General features: G+C 36.9%; 2 long non-coding RNA genes across 2 annotated transcripts in view; one reads left to right on the top strand and one right to left on the bottom strand.

Moving 5' to 3' along the window:
* Positions 1-19338, top strand: part of LOC140340993 (uncharacterized) — an 86207-nt gene extending 66869 nt beyond the window's left edge. Inside the window, exon 3 of the long non-coding RNA XR_011922782.1 lies at positions 19254-19338. This is a non-coding gene — a long non-coding RNA (uncharacterized lncRNA). The remainder of the gene's footprint in view (positions 1-19253) is intronic.
* On the bottom strand, positions 291-12776 carry LOC140340992 (uncharacterized). Its single transcript, XR_011922780.1, has 3 exons — positions 12649-12776; positions 3165-3314; positions 291-1346 (listed from the first exon to the last, which is right to left on the bottom strand). It is a non-coding gene; the product is annotated as an uncharacterized lncRNA (long non-coding RNA).
* Positions 19339-20186: the final 848 nt, after the last annotated feature.

Below are 20186 nucleotides of genomic sequence, written 5' to 3'. Positions count from 1 at the left end.
AATTATGAAATGAAAAAAATAATAAGGTCGAGGAAATAAACAACGCCTTTCATTAGTTTTATCATGCACCAGGGGCCAGTGGATAAGTGTCTCCTATGTAAATATAGAAAAATAAATTTCTGATATGTTTTACACTGATTACGTATTTCATATAGGGCTGACGTATTGTGCTCCACACTTGATAAAGAATATTAAATTTTTTTACATATTCATATCAGTCCCTGGGAAGCTTACAGTCTGATATCACTACCACAGTCATCCAAACTCAATTCACTCAATAATGCCTCTTTCATATGCTTTTATTTTTTCAGTTAATTTTGGAGGAAAACAATGCAGGAAACACACCAGGACACGAGAAATTCCAAACTCAAAAATAAAAATGTCAGTCTATTTCATTTCTTTAGTTCTTGTGATTTGTAGGCTGTCAGTAACTTGTTACATTTTTTTTCCCTTGGACATGTTACTACAGATGTCATTCAACACCCCCCTCCCCTTCTCCAATCCAGCAAATTTTCATAACACTGTGTTTGTGAACTTTCCAAGTAATTTGAAATGCAAATGTACATCAGTTGTTCATGTTAATGTAACAATTCTAACCAAATTATGTTTTGTTTAGTATAAGCAGTTGTACACTCGTACGAGTACGTTTGTCCTATGCAGGAGGTAATTATAACAAGGCATCTAATAGCGTATTGAACAATGTGATCAGCCTGCACAGAAATCATTAGTGAAATGTAGCTTAGGAGAGCGGTATATTTGTACTGCAAATCAGGAAAGTGGTCTAGAATGGCAATGTTGCTTCTTTATAAATACTTTATGAGTGGCCATCATCCTAGGATTATTATTATTTACCAGGAAGGAACACCGGGTAAAAATGAAGGAAGGAACAAGCCTGAATAAAGAAAGCTAATGCACCTGCAACATCTAAAGACTAGAAAACTTCAATATTTTATTCTTCTTGGTATTGAGTATAGATCCACTGTAATGCAGAAAGAGTCTTTGGCAGAAAATTAACCCAGCGTTCCAGTAGTGTATAGCAAATGTGAAATCCCTAATTGTTTTATATGTTTGCTTTAATACTAATAATCATCTAGCATTTTTGAATATGTAAGCAAAGCATCATTTCTATCATCTCAGCAGTAAATGGGTTGTCATTACTTATTTGAATTTGAGCTTGACAGTTCAGTCATCTGGCTTTTCTTTCTGCAGTGGAGGAGAATCTGTAGGAAGGTAGCAAGCACTGTCTTTTTCATTAATTATTTTTAAAGAAGCCGCTTCGGTGTAGTCATATTTGCAAGCCAGTGCACTACCACATCCTTGTGCTGAGACGTTGTATATAACTCCATCTGTGAAAACAAAAGAGTCCACATTATCTGAACTACAATTATAAATGATTAGACATGCAACTTTTACTAGAATGAAAGGAAAAGTGCAGTGTAAACACATGTCCCTTCATGAAAAAAGGCAAAAAAAGACCATTTTTCTTTAAAAATGCAATCAGCCCTACCTTTTAAGTATATCTAAACACAGGCAAAAAAAATGTTTTGTATTAAAGTTTACTAGTTGCTCGAAGTGAAAGTAATTGAACTAAAGTCTCAAATAAATCAATGTCAATGCTTGACCAGACACCAGTCATATATTGTGTCATTTTTTTTACTGTAGACAGACCTCCCTTCCTAGCACTTGGTTACCCTTTGGTACACAAAGAAAGGTATGTGGGAAATATGTACTGATGGATCACCATAAGCCTGCAGGGTAGAAGAAAACCAAGGAAAACCAGAAATGTCAAGCAGTAACACTGAACAAGAACAGGTCAAAGGTTGTGTAAGGCCCTGGTTCAGGAACAGTACTTGCCAGACACCAGTCCCCCAATCTAACACCGCAGTCTTCACCTATAGGAAAACCCCCACTGAGCCTCGGTAGACTGGTTGCCCCACAGGAGGCACAAGGCATAGTGTTCGGGGTAAGGGCTGGCAGAGGACCAGGAGCCCAGAGATAAAGCAGTACCAACATTCCAACAAAGACAAGTCCAGAATACAGGACAAGAGGTCATACACAGTTAATCTATCCATCAAAGTACACAAGGGCAACACAAGCAGAGTTGGGTTCACAGGCAAAAGGTCGGTCCAGGCAGCAAAAACTCAACTAACAGTAACAGTAAATAACTCAACTAACAGTAAATAACATGATACAAACTAGCAGCAAGTCAGCCTAGCCTAATGCTATAACAGGCACTGGGGACAGTGAACAGAAACTCAACAAAGCCTTGAACTCATCAGCCTCTAAAATCTCCTTCAGCTGTGCGGAGAATAACAATGGTTGCTGGGGATGCCATAAAATACAACAGGCTGCACGGCTAAGCAGGGGCTGCTGCTATTTCTTTATTTTTTTGCCGCTGCACGTGACAATGCTTGACAAAATAAGCTGTGTGGGATACGGTGGTAGCACACAGCACGGAATTGCCGGCCAAGGACATGAATACAGGAATCATACAACCAGTCTTGGTTTCCAGGGACAGAGAGAGTTCAGGTTCAGGTCAGGCAAACAGTTGGTCCAGCCATCAACAAATGAGAGGTCAGATAGAGCAAAGTAGGCAAATAGGAATGAAAAAGGTATATGTATCCTCAGAAGCTAAGAAACTAAGATAATTACTAGGAAGGTGGACAAAGGGCAGGACCAGTCTAACGATCGGTACATTCTGCATTGATACTGCCCCCTGTAAGCTAGAAAACAACTCTACCCTATTTAAAATAAGATTCATTCTAAGAAAGCACACATTGTAAATAAAAATTTGGGTAAACATCAGCATTGTCCATAAAGCCCTGAAATTAGATGTCATTTACCCTGAAAGATAAGGAACAAACTATACCAGAATAGCAGTTTGTGGGCTAAACTCTATTGGTGAATCTTTACGGTAAGAGTGAAAGATTTTCTATAGCCGGTACATGGAAATTAGTGCACCTTGAGTACACAAAGATTTATACAAGAACTAAACTTGCTGGCCTACAAAAGAGGTAAATTGTTGGTTTGTATATAATTATACCCTACCAGCTTCTTTTAAACATGTTTTGACAGTCTATATATTATTTTAAACTTGCATTAAGTGCAGCATAACAGAGTTAAAAAAGTAAAATGTCATCATCATTAAAAAAATGAAAACTTACCAGGTCGAATTACAGTTCCTCTCCATTTTAGACACAGATCATCCTTTCCCCAGCAGACTGTTGATCTATTTGCAGTACACCAATCCAAAGTGTCATATGCATGGCAAGATGGGCATGAAACACCATTGCTGGATTTTTGAATTTCAGGCACTATATACAAGGAATAATAAGCATGCCATTGGTGCCAACGTTCGTGAAACAAGCAAAACCATTAAGAAATAAAACATCTAAACAATTAGGTCTTTATCAATGTTTTCCCCCAAGTTTTTTAATTTTTTCCTGAATATTCACACCATTTTCAAATTAAATCTTAAATGAAAAATGAATGAAAATGAATGAATACATTGATAAATGGACCCTTTACTAAATTATAAAAATAGTCTTAAGTCTACATTTATATGCAGTGAATGATGCAATTCCTGTGTGCAAAATTAAATTACCCCAAAAAGACTAATCAAAATGCATCTGATCTTTATAAATCTGAATTGTTTTCTTTTAGCTCCCAATTTAATTTTGCATCTAGGGAACTACAATGGTATACAATGTTCCTTTAAATCTTATAAATATACTCATATTATTATAGGTCCGCATTTATCTAGATCATTTTGTAACTATTTGAAGAAAGTGACATTCAGTTGGATTTGGTCTGTACAGGATAGTTCATAGCGACTAACTACTAGCAGCAAGACCAGTTCGTAATTTACAGGAACTTTCTTCTTGGAAGGGCCTCCACTAGATTTTACTTAGCACCTGTGGGTTTTTTTTTTGTCTCTTTCACCAAAATAGTATTTTTGAAGTCAAGGGCCAATAGTGGATGATAAGAACTGGTTTTGCATTTCAGTTAACCCCACAAAAGTCAAGTTTGGAGTGAGGGGGAAAGGCCAGCATGACTGTGCAGACAGGGAGCTGACTAGAAAAGGGTTAATGTTTAGTTTTGGAATTTAAAAAAGTTTGGGTTAAGGGGGATGAAGTAAAGGAGAGGACAAATTGGTAAAAGGTCAGAATTAGGAAGTGGGATGCTATTTGCTTAAAGAGGATGAGGAGAAAGTTACCCACCCATCATTTTTTTAGGGATTTGTTTGGTTATGTTTAAGATTTGTTAGGATGGTGTTTGCAGTGGCTGATGTCCTCGGGGGTTACTGATCATTTGGTGCAATATTACAGTGAATGGGAAACCCATCTTTAGTGTAGAGTACACATGGTTTTGGTGAAATTCTGGTTCTTTAACATTTGGTGGTGGTCTGTGGTAAAAGAAAAGTTATGTCTCTCACCAAGCTGGGAGGTTTGGAGGCTGGGAGCAATTATATATATATATATTTATTCTAGTAAAGCAGACCACCTGTATAATTGGGGTGCCTACAAGGACCAGCAACCAGTGAGGGTTAAATTGGTAATTGCTATAATAATGTTTAAGGTAAAATGGTAATTTATGATTTCTGTTATTTATTTTAAGTTATGGTTTCTTTTGAAGTTTACTAAGTGTTTTATACGGTATTTGGTATAGTATTTAAATTGTTGTAATAAAAGGCTTTTGGGTCATTAACCAAATATTTTGGTGTGGTTATTAAATAAGGTAAAAGGAGAGGGTTGGTATTGGTTTGGTGGTGTATTGGAATTGTGTTTAGATGCTGTATTATGTACTAACCATTATTATATTACTACAGGGGTTTGTCTACTAACAACATTATAGGTAACAATATTGCTGTGCATTTTATGTTTCAACTTGTTCCTTAATAAATTGTTTAAATGACTAGCTATTGTTTGTGAATGAACCTTACTTTTTTGACTATCTATCTATCTATCTATCTATCTATCTATCTATCTATCTATCTATTCATTGATAGTGTGATGTAATATCCATATTTATGCAGATAATATTCATAACCAACAACATCATTGCTGTGCAGAGCACATATCCTGTGTACACACTACATAGTAATCTGCTTTTAATTTTTTTTTTACAGTGAAATAGACACAATAACATATAATAAAAGTATAAAAACACACTGTAGTGCACCAAGCATTGTTGCCCAGTGCCCTGATTTACATTTTGCCCACTATTAGCCCTGACCTTGATCTGACCTTTTGATCACTTATAAATCACTTCCTGAATGTATCATTTCATCACTTTGTCTTTGACCTTGATTGTTCCTGACTGTTTGCTGGAGACCGCATGGCTTCGAAACAACATCTCGCCGGCGCAAGCGCTGTTTTGGAGGAATTTGAAAGCAGCAATAGTGATTTGGAGTCCCTTGTGGAATTGAGCGATAGCGATTCTCCAGGAAATTTGTCATCGGACAGCAAAAGTGAACTGAGTGACGAATTTCCTATTGACCTTGATGCGGACCAGGCAGCACCGCCAAGATTTCCTTTTACCGGCGCACCTGGGATGAAAATTGAAGGCTGAATGCGACGACCCCCTGCATACCTGAAGTTGTTTTTGACCGATGAAGTTATCGAAAAAATTGTTGCAGAGAGAAACAGGTAAGCCGCTCTTGTGTTTGCTAACTTTTTGAAATTTTTGGCTAATTTTTTTAAGCCAACATGTATGCTGCTCTTAGTTTGCTAACTTTTTGAAATTTTTTGCTAATTTTTTTTTTTTTGCCAACATGTGTGCTGCTTTGTGCTAACTTTTTACATTTTGTTATGCCAACATGTATGCTGCTCTGTGTTTGCTAACTTTTTGAAATTTTTTGCTAATGTTTTTTGCCAACATGTATGCTGCTCTGTGTTTGCTAACTTTTTGAAATTTTTTGCTAATTTTTTTTTCTTTAATTTTGTTATGCAAACATATATGCCGCTCTGTGTTTGCTAACATATTACTTGCCACCTTCACACTATAAAAGAACATTTTCTAAAATACTTTTTAATTTTGTTTTATGCAGGTACGCTGGACAACAACAAGGTGCACCACACCTGAAGTTTGCAAGAAGCAGAAACTGGGAACCTGTGACCAAGGATGACATTTGGCTGTTTTTGGGCTTGGTGATCCTGCAGGGAGTTGTGGGCAAAACTGTGCAGAAGTGGTACTGGTCCAAGAACAAAATGATTGCCACTCCATTCTTTGGCTCAGTCATGCCTGAATATCGCTTTTCCCTCATCATGAAGTACCTGCACTTTGCAAACAATGAAGAATTTCATGAGACTACCCATCCTGCACCAAAACTCAAGAAAATTTGGGAAGTATCTCAGATTATTCTACAAAATTTCCAGCAAACCTATGTGCCAGAAAGAGATGTCAGCATGCATGAAAGTCTAATGGCTTACAAGGGGAGGCTCAGCTGGGTGCAGTACATTGTGTCAAAGAGGGCACGATTTGGCGTGAAGACCTACATGCTGTGTGAATCTTCATCTGACTACATCTGGAACACAGTACTGTACACTGGAAAAGGGACCCAGTTCAAACCCAGATACAGCCATTATGGATTGGCAACATCTTCAGTGCTATCCCTCATTGAGCCATTGCTAGATCAGGGCTATTGTGTCATAACTGACAATTTCTATACCTCTCCTGAGCTTTATGAGTTCCTTCTGCGACACAGAACAGATGCGTATGGAACCGTTAGGGCTAACCGGCGCAACCTGCCAGCACTGTTTGCAAAAGGGAAGCTGAAGACAGGAGAAATTGTTGCCTGGCAGAAAGGAGAGATGATGGCCCTGAGATGGAGTGACACAAAAGATGTGTGCCTGATGAGTACCGTCCATGATGCCTCCACCATTCTGGTACTCACAAAACGTGGGAAAGAAGTGATGAAGCCACAGGTGGTGATTGACTACAATAACACCATGGGAGGTGTCCACAGAGCTGACCAAGCCATGACATTCTACCCAACGATGAAGAAACAGCAAAGGAAGTACTACAAGAAGATTTTCAGACATCTAGTTGAGCAGTGCCTATGAAATGCCTACGTATTGTACAAAAAAAATCAGAGACCTGTAAATCATTCAGACTTCATTTTGCAAGTTTCCAAATCCATAGTCAAGAACCACCAAACACCATCAGTGGCTATCAATAGACCTGGACGTCATACTTCCACCATTGTCAACCCAGAACGCCTGACCGGTCGTCACTTTGTTGAATACATCCCACCAACCCAGAAAAAGGCGGCACCTACAAGGATGTGCGTGGTTTGCGGCTCAAAGACCGATGACAGAGGAAGGAAGAACGCAAGGAAACCAGGTTCTACTGTCCGGATTGTGATGTTGGGCTTTGCGCAGCACCCGGCTTCAAAATCTACCACACCTGGGATGTCTACTAAAAAAGTAAATTTTTTTTTTCTAAAATCTGCATTTAATTTATCTTATTATTTATCAATATTATTGCACTCGTTTGAAAAATTTCAGTTAGAAATTTTTGATAAAATTTTTTTTTTTTTAATTTATAAACAACAACACCATGTCTATTATTTCATTATTTTTTATAATAATGATTTATAATTGTGTATTATATTATAATTTATGATTATAATATAATAAATAAATATAATTATTATACCTGGGAGTTAATCCTAAGAATTACAGGCCCACAATATAAACAAAAATTGATATGCAAAAAATAGGATCACCTTTTGCATCAAAAAAGTGACAGAATTAGAACGCTATGGGGTTAAAATAACTTCCTTTTTTAATCCAAACACAATGATGATCATTATGGCGAAACAGATTATAGAGTTGTAAACTCTATGGGGCAAGGTCCTCTCCTTCTCCTGTGTCTGTATCTGTCTGTCATTTCCAACCCCTATTTAATGTGCAGTGTTGTGTAATATGTTGAGGCTTTATAAATCATGTTAATAATAATAATAATAATCATAATAATAATATTATGTGTCCTGTACACCCAGAGAACCCCAAGAACACGATGCTTCCAGACCCTTGTGTGGTGGTTGGGTTAGTGTTTCCCCGTTTAAAGCCTTACCTTTTCAATCTAAATACAATGATGTTCATTATGGCCAAACAGTTGGATTTTTGATTAATCAGAGAAGTGAATATTTCTCCAACATGCAAGATATGTGATCCCCCTAGATTGTAAGTTCCTTGTGGCAGGGTCCTCTTCTCCTCCTGTGTCACTGTCTGTATCTGTCATTTGCAAACTCTATTTATTGTACAGGGCTGCGTAATATGTTGGAGCTATAAAAATGCTGTTTGTTATAATTTATAATAATAATAATAATGAAAATATTGACAATGTTAAGTGTCCTGTACACATTACAATCTGTTTTTTATGATAAATTTCGAGCAGTGGCTCTTTATTTTCATGTGCTTATATCATGCGGATGTAAGACTTATTTCACTTTTGATATAGACAGTTTTCTACCGGTTCCCTCTAACATCTCCACAATGTCCTTTGCTGTTGTTTGGGAATTTATTTTCACATTTTGTGCCAATGTACATTATTTTATTTAGACAAAATGCATTGCTTTTATTAGTTGTATGCACTAGAGGCAAGTGGAAAAGTGCCTGCTATGTAAATATATGAAAATACATTTCTGTTATATTTTACACTGATTACTTATTTTGTATAGGGCTGATGTATTCTGCTTCACACTTGATAAAGAATATTTTTTTTTTTAAATATTCATATCAGTCTGTGTGAAACTTACAGTCCGATGTCACTACCACAGTCATCCAAACTCAATTCACTCAATAATGCCTCTTTCTTATGCTTTTATTTTTTTCAGTTAATTTTGGAGGAAAGCAATGCAGGATATACACAAGGACACAAGAAATTCCAAACTCAAAAAAAAAAAAAATGTAATCTATTTCATTTTACTAGTTCTTGTGATTTGTAGGCTGCCAGTAACTTGTTACTTTTTTTTTCCCTTGGACATGTTACCACAGATATGCTAATGCACCTGCATCTAAAGACTAGTAAACTTCAATATTTTATTCTTCTTGGTATTGAGTATAGATTCACTGTAATGCAGAATGAGTATTTAGCAGGAAATTAACCCAGCATTCCAGTGTATAGCAAATGCGAAATCCCTAATTGTTTTATATGTTTGCTTTAATACTAATAATCATCTAGCATTATTGAATATGTAAGCAAAGCATCATTTCTATCATCTCAGCAGTAAATGGGTTGTCATTACTTATTTGAATTTGAGCTTGAAAGTTCAGTTATCTGGCTTTTCTTTCTGCAGTGGAGGAGAATCTGTAGGAAGGTAGCAAACATTGTCTTCTTCATTAATTACTTTTAACCAAGCCGATTCGGTGTAGTCATATTTGCAAGCCAGTGCACTACCACATCCTTGCCCTGAGATGTTGTATTTAGCTCCATCTGTGAAAACAAAAGAGTTCACATTATCTGAACCACAATTATAATTTATTGGACATCCAATACCCGAATGAGAGGAAAAGTGCAGTCTAAACACATGCCCCTTCATGAAAAAAGGCAAAAAAGACCATTTATCTTTACATTTTTTTCAGTTTTGCAGCAAGGAGATATTTTAAAATGCAATCAGCCTTACTTTTAAGTATATCTAAACATTGGCAAAAAAATGCTTTGTATTAAAATTTCCTAGTCGCTCAAAGTGGGAGTAATTAAACGGAAGTCTCAAATTAATCAATGTCAATGCTTGACCAGACACCAGCCATTTAATATAGTGTCATTTTATTCTCTGTAGACAAACCTCCCTTCCTAGCACTTGGTTACCCTTGAGACTTTGGTACACAAAGGATGGTATCTGGGGAAATATGAACTGATGGTTTACCATAAACCTGCAGGGTAGAAGAAAATCAAGGAAAACCAGAAATGTCAAGCAGTAATGCTGAACAAGTACAGATCAAGGGTTGTGTAAGGCTCTGGTTCAGGAACAATACTTGCCAGACACGAATCCCCCAAACTAAGGCTGCTGCTATTTCTATAGTTTCCTTGCTGCTGCAAGTGACAATACTGAACAAAGTAAGATGTATGGGATACGGTGGTAGCACACAGCATGGAATTGCCAGCCAAGGACATGAATACAGGAATCATACAACCAGTCTTGGTATCCAGGGACAGAGAGAGGTCAGGATCAGGTCAGGCAAATGGTTGGTCCAGCCATCAACAAATAAGAGGTCAGATGGAGCAAAAGTAGGCAATAAGGAATGAAATAAATATATGTATCCTCAGAAGCTATGAAACTAATATAATTAAGAGGAAGGTGGACAAAGGCAGGACCAGTCTAACAATCGGTACATGCTGCACTGATACTGCCCTCTGTAAGCTAGAAAACAACTCTACCCTTTTGAAAATAAGATCCATTATATGAGAGCACACATTGTAAATAAAAATTTGGCTAACATCAGCATTGTCCATGAAGCCCTGCAATCAGGTAATGTCCTCTATCTTTAGGTGTTTGGTGCAATTAGATGTCAAGGTAATTCAGAGGACTTTGCCAGAAATGGCATAACTTTTTTTTACCTCCTAGTGGATATTTTCGCGAAAGTTTATCAAATTTCCAGACAAAATGCACAATTATCTGCTAAATAAAAAACTATAACTTGCACTGAATTTTTAAGGAGCAGTTTGTGGGCTAAACTCTAGTGGTGAATCTTTACGGTAAGAGTGAAAGATTCTCTATAGTGAGTACATGAAAATGAGTGCATATTGAGTACACAAAGATTTATACAAGAACTAAACTTGCTGGCCTACAAAATAGGTAAATTGTTAGTTTGTATATAATTATACCCTACCAGCTTCTTTTAAACATGCTTTGACATTCTACATATTTTTTTAAACTTGCATTAAGTGCAGCATAACAGAGTTAAAAAAGTAAAATGTCATCACCATTAAAAAAAATGAAAACTTACCAGGTCGAATTAGAGTTCCTCTCCATTTTAAACACTGATCATCCTTTCCCCAGCACACTGTTGATCTATTTGCAGTACACCAATCCAAAGTGTCATATGCATGGCAAGATGGGCATGAAACACCATTGTTGGATTTTTGAATTTCAGGCACTATATACAAGGAATATTAACCATGTCATTAGTGCCAACGTTTGTGAAACAAGCAAAACCATTAAAAAATAAAACACCTAAACATTTAGGTCTCTATCAATGTTTTCCCCCAAGTTTTTTAAATTTTTCCCGAATATTCACACCATTTTCAAATTAAATCTTAAATAAAAAATGTGTGAAAATGAATGAATACATTGATAAATGGACCCTTTACTAAATGATAAAAAATAGTCTTAAGTCTACATTTATATGCAGTGAATGGCGCAATTCCTGTGTGCAAAATTAAATTACCCCAAAAAGACTAATCAAAATTCATCTGATCTTCATAAAGCTGAATTGTTTTCCTTTAACTCCCACAATTTTGCATTTGGGAACTACAATGGTATACAATGTTCCTTTAAATCTTTATAAACATACTAAAATTTTTATAGGTTCTCATTTATCTAGATCATTTTGTAACTATTTGAAGAAAGGGACATTCAGTTGGATTTGGTCTGTACAGGATAGTTCATTGCAACTAACTACTAGCAGCAAGACCAGTTTGTAATTTACAGGCACTTTCTTCTTGGAAGGGTCTCCAACAGATTTTACATAACACCTATGGCATTTTTTTGTCTCTTTAGCCAAAATAGTATTTTTAATTCAAAGGCCAATGTTCGATGATAAGAACTGGTTTTGCATTTCAGTTAACCCCACAAAAGTCAGGATTGGAGTGAGGGAGAAAAGGAGCAAAGAAAAAGGCCGGCAGACAGGGAGCAAACTAGAAAAGGGTTAATGTTTAGTTTCACTTTCAGAATTTAAAAAAGGTTGGGTCAAGGGGTGGTTGAAGTAAAGGAGAGGACAAATTGGTAAAAGGTCAGAATTAGGAAGTGGGATGCTATTTGCTTAAAGAGGATGAGGAGAAAGTTACCCACCCACCACTTTTTTAGGGATTTGTTTGGTTATGTTTAAGGTTTGTTAGGATAGTGTTTGCAGTGGCTGATGTCCTCGGGGGTTACTGATCATTTGGTGCAATATTACGGTGAATGGGGGACCCATCTTTGGTGTAGAGTACACATGGTTTTGGTGAAATTCTGGTTCTTTAACATTTGGTGGTGGTCTGTGGTAAAAGAAATAAAAGTTATGTCGTTCCCGAGCTGGGAGGTTTGGAGGCTGGGAGCAATTATATATATATATTTATTCTAGTAAAGCAGACCACCTGTGTAATTGGGGTGCCTACAAGGACCAGCAACCAGTAAGGGTTAAATGGTAATTGTTATAATAATGTTTAAGATAAAATGGTAATTGGGTCATTAACCAAATATTTTGGTGTGGTTATTAAATAAGGTAAAAGGAGAGGGTTGGTATTGGTTTGGTGGTGTATTGGAATTGTGTTTAGATAGGCTGCGAGATCTGTTTTGCCGCAGTCATGTATAATATGATTGAGCTCTAGGCTCTGTGCAGGACACTCATATTCCTCCACAACAAACTTATCAAACTGGAAGAAGGATCTTTACCAAATATATATACACCATATAGTATGCTAACTTCTTTGTATACTTACTTTCATAATTGCCAGAATTACACCGATCTCCGTTACAGCATTTTAAAAAAAGCCTAATCATCAGGTTTGTGTCTGTATATGCATAAATATAGCGATCGCAAGGCAGGTTCATCGCACAGCGCTTGTTGATTGAATAGTTCACTTCACCTGCAAAAAAATGGTAATTAATGAATAAAAAAAAAATAAAAATAAGATTCTTTACAAACAGACATTTGGCTTGTATGGATGGCATGAGTTTAAAATCATTTTGCAATACCTGTAAGCTCAGTCTGCGTTGGTTGACAGGAGCATTTGACCTGCAGTGGACCAACTTCAGTGGGTTTTACATTCTCATAGATTTACATGAGAAACTAAAACATGGGAACTTTACATGGAAAACTAACAAGTGTTAAATAATTATAACTAAATAAAATAAACAAAAAGGACAACAAAAGCATTAAAGGCATCCCCCCCATCCCATACACACATAGGAATGTGAATGCACACATAAAGTCTGCATGGTGTATATGAACACAAATTGAGCAACATATATTGCTATTGCTTTGGATGCTGAAGTAAGAAAAATAGTTCTATTGCCTATTAACTGATTAGCTGTAAAGGTATTTAAAGTAATAGGAAAGAACTACAGTGGGTAGTTTCACTGTTTTGAGGACACACAGTTTTAAATCCTGACCTGTAATATATCTTTTTCATATATATATATACTGTATATTTAAAACCTTATCTTTTATTTGTGCACTGGTACATTGTGGGATTATATTTTGTGGCTGTGTGCACTATAATTAACTTTAGTATAATATTTACTGAAAACATACATTCGATAAACAGTTGGACAAATATCATGCAACATAAAATATTGCAACTATCAACTTTTTTTTCTACTCTGCCTCTGCTTTGCAAAAATAAAAGATCATCTGCTGGAGATTTTCAATTAATTTTAATGACAAATATGCAATTTTTAAAAATTGTTTTGACAATAAAATGTTTAAAATGAAAAAAAAAAAAACTGGCAGCAAAAGTGAAAAAAGCCCTAAAATACATTGAGATAGAAAAATTGTGACTTACCACGGGATTTATATTCCTCAGAGATGGTCATACAAGAGCTGTTTTGTGGACATTGTATTTCCTTGTGTTCACAAGTCTTGGAATTTATACCAGTACACTCATAGCATGTTGTGTTTTGAGCTGGCACTGCAATATATATAAAATATTAATCATGGTATTTAAGTTTAGTAGGGTAAATCAATTTAGATGGTGGCCATACTCATTAAAGTTTTTGACATTTTTTAACGTCATTCTTTAGTTTACATTTAAAAAAATTAGATAAAAATGATTGCTGTGGAATATGGAAACTCTCATTACCAAATAGTTAAAGATGAATGACAAAAAAATGACAAAAATTACAATGATGTATATGAGGTTCCTGGCTTACCTACAGATGTATCTGATCTTTTTTCAAAAGTTAAACACTAAAGCTGCATTTTCTACAAATTTTTAGATTGGGACAGTGCTGATGGCTGATGTTTGGTAGTGGCAGGTCTGTAATCTTTCACAGACCTATGATAATTCGGAGTTCCTAGATGTATAAATTTATTTTAACATGTATTCATACAGCTTGTAATAGTCCATAGTCTTGTCACTAACTGTCCCTCTACCATAGTCCCAGTAGAATGTTCTGTTCATGGTCCCCAGACCAGTTTTGGGCACTCCAATTAACCTACCAGTACATTTTTGGGAAAAAAAGCTAAGAAAATTGATAAAATGTATATACAATATCGATATTGTCCTGTCTAGGATTCAAACCTAGGACCCTAGTGCTGCATGGTAACAGTGAGATTTATAACTTCTGCCATGACAGTTGATCAACATCAATATCAAAATTAATATGAATAGCAACAAAAATTGAGCTGTTGTATCAGGTTCATTTAATTGGCAGCTTTAGCTTGTACAGTGGTATTATTGGGCATTTGTATTGTTTTAAATAAAATAAGGCATTAAGTGAACAATCCCTTTTTGAAGGTGATGTGTTGAAAGCAGAAAAAAAAGATAAGTGTAGGGATCAGAGAGTTTTCCACAAGGGCTAAATTGTGATGGCTAGATGACTGGGTTAGGGCATCTCCAAAATGACAGGTTATGTGGGGTTCCTGGTTTGCAGTGCTACCAAAAAGATCCAAGAAAGGACAACAGGGCCATGAACATACAAAACTCAATGATGCTTATAAGGAGAGGGGAAAGCTATCACGTCTGGTTCGATCTCACAAAAGATTTTTCTGTGTCACATATTGCTGTGTAGGCTGCATAACTGAAAAATAGACTGAGTGTTCATTTTAACCCTTGCTCACTGCTAAAAGTGCAAACAATGGGCACATTGAGCATCAGAACTTCCCCATGGAGCAGTGGAAGAAGGTGGCCTGGTCTAATGAATTGTGTGTGTATGTCTCCTAATACTTGCCTATTGATTGCATGAATAAAAATAGAAGAACGTTTCTGAAGATTGCTGACTTCATGCTTCGCTGTGTCTCAATTTCTTAGCAGTGTTGCATTTCCAATATTAATTAATAATTCTTTTCAGCTGCTATTTATATGGTGGCTTATGCTTTGAGGATATTGTTACAGCACAATGTTATTATAATGTGCAATACAAAATATTTACCGTACATGTAAACAGTAAGTACCAGCCAGGTAATAAATTCAATGTAAAGATTGTATTGACAGAGAATTGGTAAAGTTCAAAATTAATTGCTCTAAAATTGGCTAACACCAAAGTTTGAAGGAAAATAGACTGCACCCAGTTTCTTTAATATGCCCTGAATCTAAAACATGTGCTTCTCCATAAACAGGCAGTCATGGTAGTCGTCTGAGTAAGCAAAAACATATTTTAATGTCACAAATGTTATATGTATATATGTTGTATAAATACAAAGCAGATCCATGAAATTACTAAGTTCTCTAGATGAAATCACAGCAAATGCTTAAAAATAAACTCTAGGCAAAAAGCATACAAATCAAATTATTTTTCTGCACCAAAGCCATTGCAAGTTCAGTTTTTAGCTTCTAGAAACAGCAGTGACATTGTTGCACCCCAAGATTGTTTATAGATAAATGTTTGTGTAAGTATATATATATATATATATATATATATATATATATGTATGTACATGTATGTGTATGTATGTATATATTGGTGTACAAATGGTACTATATGTTCCCATGCTTATATACTATATATACTATATGTTCCCACCCTGTACAGGCACATAGACCCCGCACGGGGATCTGTAATTGCAGAGACAGAAATGAGAATAGGGTAATTAATACCAATTCATGGTTTGGTCAGGAAAGGGATGTAAAAATAGATATATCACAGAACAGATGGAGTGTGTGACAACCCCCTTGCTGATCTTTGCAGAATCCTATTTGATTTCCCCAACATCTTCGGAACTCAGCCTATGGGTGATCAATAAATCACATCCAGTAGCCAATCCTAACTCTCCCATGATCCCTAATGGGGATTTACTGTATATTACTTTGGAGCTGGGAGAATGGTAGGGAGCCAAAAGCCAGCCGGAGCCAGTAACCAGAAGCCAGCAGCAGAAGGAAGCCAGATAGTGCCAGAGGAAGCCTTTGCTTATGAGTTACTTAGTAAGCAAAAAATAGTTAGCCATGCAAGAAGTATGGAGGCATGGAGAAGTTAGCAAGACACAGTCCTTAGGGAATCAGGCCCCTGGGATACCCATCTACATCTTAGCAGGTGGCTATTCCTGAATGCATTCCTGCAGTGTCTTATGTATGTCTATGTTATTGTTATGATGGATTTGATGTTTGTAATTGCTGTATTATGTACTAACCATTATTATATTACTACAGGGGTTTGTCTACTAACAACATTATAGGTAACAATATTGCTGTGCATTTTATGTTTCACCTTGTTCCTTAATAAATTGTTTAAATGACTAGCTATTATTTGTGAATGAACCTTAATTTTTTGACTATCTATCTATCTATCTATCTATCTATCTATCCATCCATCCATCCATCCATCCATCCATCCATCCACCATCCATCCATCCATCCATCCATCCATCCATCTATCTATCTATCTATCTATCTATCTATCTATCTATCTATCCATCCATCCATCTATCTATCTATCTATCTATCTATCTATCTATCTATCTATCTATCTATCTATTCATTGATAGTGTGATGTATTATCCATATTTATGCAGATAATATTCATAATCAACAACATCATTGTTGTGCAGAGCACATATCCTGTGTACAGAGCAGAGCTGTGGGAAGAAAACAGCAGGTTCACTGAATGTAGAAAACAATAAAGAGACAGATACAAGACCAGCCAATCTGCTTAAGGAGAAAAAAGAGGAAATTATTGCTTTTTATTAGAAGAAAACACCTACACAAGACAATGGTTCATGGTGGATTACTGCAGGAATCTAGAAGAAATACTGTTTTAAAAAATTAGTTTCACCAAGTTAAACCAGATCACCAATTAGAGCAGTTCCGTATGCAGAGCTGAATCCAGATACTAAATCTGGGGTGAATATTGTGAATACATGAATATATATATATATATATATATATATATATGGAATCCGGCTGGCAGTGAGGCGAGTGTACGCGCACACTCGAGTCCGGACCGCGGTAAACCGCGATCGATGGCCGCGCGTACTTTCGCGCTTCCAGTGAGCGCGGATTTTATTGATGAATCAGGGGCATTATCTCCATTCATTACCTCTACTGCTCTGTGATTGGCTGAGTAATAGGAAACCCTGATGAAAGCTCAAGCATCATCAGGGTTTCCCTTTGCTCAGCCAATCAGGGAGCAGAGCAATCAGCGGAGCTTTACCATGCTGACAGCTCTGCTCCACTGATCGTTTCTGCAGCCCTAGAGGAGATGTGACATGTATTCTGTATATGTAATACATGTCAAAGCTCCTGTAGCGCTGCAGTAGCGATCAAGGGAGCAAAGCTGTCAGCATAGTAAATATCTGCTGATTGCTCTGCTCCCTGATTGGCTGAGGAAAGGGAAATCCTGATGATGCTTGAGCTGTCATCACGATTTCCTATTTCTCAGCCAATCACAGAGCACTAGGGATGAATGGGCACAAGTCTCCCCATTCATCTCCAGTGCTGAATGGCTGAGAAATGTAAAACCTCAGCCAGAGCACTAGGGGTGAGTGGAGAGGCTTGTCCTCATTTAACCCCTAGTGCCCTGCAACCCCTCACTGTCAGGAGGATTTCCAGGGCTGTGTTCATTGCAACCCTGGAAATCCTCCTGTCATTGGGATAACCTGTAAAAAAAAAGAAAAAAAAAAGTTAAATTACACAAACACACACATTAATAAAATAATTTTAAATTAAAGCCTTGCCCTTTTTTTTTACTGGGAGTCTCCTTTAAGATTCCAATTAAGGTTCCAAAGTCCTGCTAAAAATGTTTATAAAAGCCCCCATTGTTTTCAATGCAAGCTTTCATAAAGGCTTAAAAACGTTTGAAAAATCCTCCATTGAGTTTAATGGAAGCGTTTTTCAGCGTTAATCCAGCGTTTTAATTTTTTAAATGTTGCAAGCAACGTTTAAGATAACGCTCAAAAACGTCCCTGAAGGAAACGTCCTGGTGTAGATTAGCCCATGGGAATGCATGGGGACTTCAAACATGGGCTTTAAAAGCCTCAGGATAAACGCTGTGGAAAACAGTCCGTGTAGACTAAAGCTGCATACACACGTCCAATAATTATCATTATATTGACCGACGAACGACTGATAAACAACCGTTGGCCAAAAAAAAGTGACCAAGGATGCTGACGAATGAGGATTGCCGTTGGAAATGAATGACCGCCACGGTGGATCTGATTGGCTGACGATCTTTCACTATCTATCGTGTGTACGGTCGTTCAGTGATTGTGCATGTTTCTGCGGTACACTTTCTCCTTTACATGTCCCTCCCTGCATCGTTCGAGCAATTGTATCTAGCGTGTGGACACTGTTGGTGGAATATATATTAACGATTATATTGTTACAGCATATACAGAATTGTGCACAATATGATTGTTCAAGTATAATCGTGCATAATCGTTGATCGGTCACAATTGTTCATTTTCTAACAATAATTATTGGAAGTGTGTACCTAGGTTTAGCCTAAAATTGATTTGACAGGTGCTCTTTAATCTTCATGTGAAGTACAGAGGTATGTAATAGTGTTATGTATCTTTTTATAATGTATCTTTTTACGCCAAGATTTCCATTCACTGGCACACTTGGGATGAAAATTGAGGCTAAATGCGACGACCCCGTTGCATACCTGAAGTTGTTTTTGACCGATGAAGTTATTGTTGCTAAGACAAACAGGTAAGCCGTTCTTGTGTTTGCTAAGTTTTTGAAATTTTTTGCTAATTTTTTTTTGTTATGCCAACATGTATGCTGCTCTGTGTTTGCTAACGTTTTGAAATTTTTTGCTAATTTATTATTTTTTTTTATTTTGTTATGCAAACATATATACTGCTCTGTGTTTGCTAACATATTACTTGCCACCTTCACACTATAAAACAACATATCCTAAAATACTTTTTTTATTTTGTTTTATGCAGGTACGCTGGACAACAACAAGGTGCTCCACACCTGAGGTTTGCAAGAAGCAGAAAGTAGGAACCTGTGACTAAGGATGACATTTGGCTGTTTTTGGGCTTGGTGATCCTGCAGGTAGTTGTGGGCAAACTCGTGCAGAAGTGGTACTGGTCCAAGAACAAAATGATTGCCACTCCATTCTTTGGCACAGGCATGCCAGAATACCACTTTTCCCTCATCATGAAGTACCTGCACTTTGCAAACAATGAAGAATTTGATGAGACTACCCATCCTGCACCAAAACTCAAGAAAATTTGGGAAGTATCTCAGATTATTCTACAAAATTTCCAGTAAGTCTAATGGCTTACAAGGGGAGGCTCAGCTGGGTGCACTACATTGTGTGAGAGGGCACGATTTGGCGTGAAGACCTATATGCTGTGTGCATCCTCAACTGGCTACATCTGGAATATGGTGCTATACACTGGAAAAGGGACACAGTTCCACCTCAGATACAGCCATTATGGAATGGCAACATCTACAGTGCTATCCCTCATTGAGCCATTGCTAGATCAGGGCTATTGTGTCACAACTGACATTTTCTACACATCTCCTGAGCTTTATGAGATTCATTCTGCAACACAGAACAGATGCGTATGGGACCGTTAGGGCTAACCGGCGCAACCTGCCATCACTGTTTGCAAAAGGGAAGCTGAAGACTGGAGAAATTGTTGCCTGGCAGAAAGGAAAGATGATGGCCCTGAGATGGCGTGATAAGAAAGATGTGTGCCTGATGAGTACTGCCCATGATGCCTCCACCATTCTGGTACACACAAAACGTGGGAAAGAAGTGATAAAGCCAAAGGTGGTCACAAAAGTCACAAGCACACACACGTTCTTTTGTTTGCTTCTTATGTATATGTGTATATATATATATATATATATATATATATATATAT

This window comes from Pyxicephalus adspersus, chromosome 11, assembly GCF_032062135.1.
Source record: "Pyxicephalus adspersus chromosome 11, UCB_Pads_2.0, whole genome shotgun sequence".
Classification (NCBI taxonomy): Eukaryota; Metazoa; Chordata; class Amphibia; order Anura; family Pyxicephalidae; genus Pyxicephalus; species Pyxicephalus adspersus.
The sequence above is the reverse complement of the archived record's forward strand: the minus strand, read 5'-3'. Positions and strand labels throughout refer to the sequence as shown.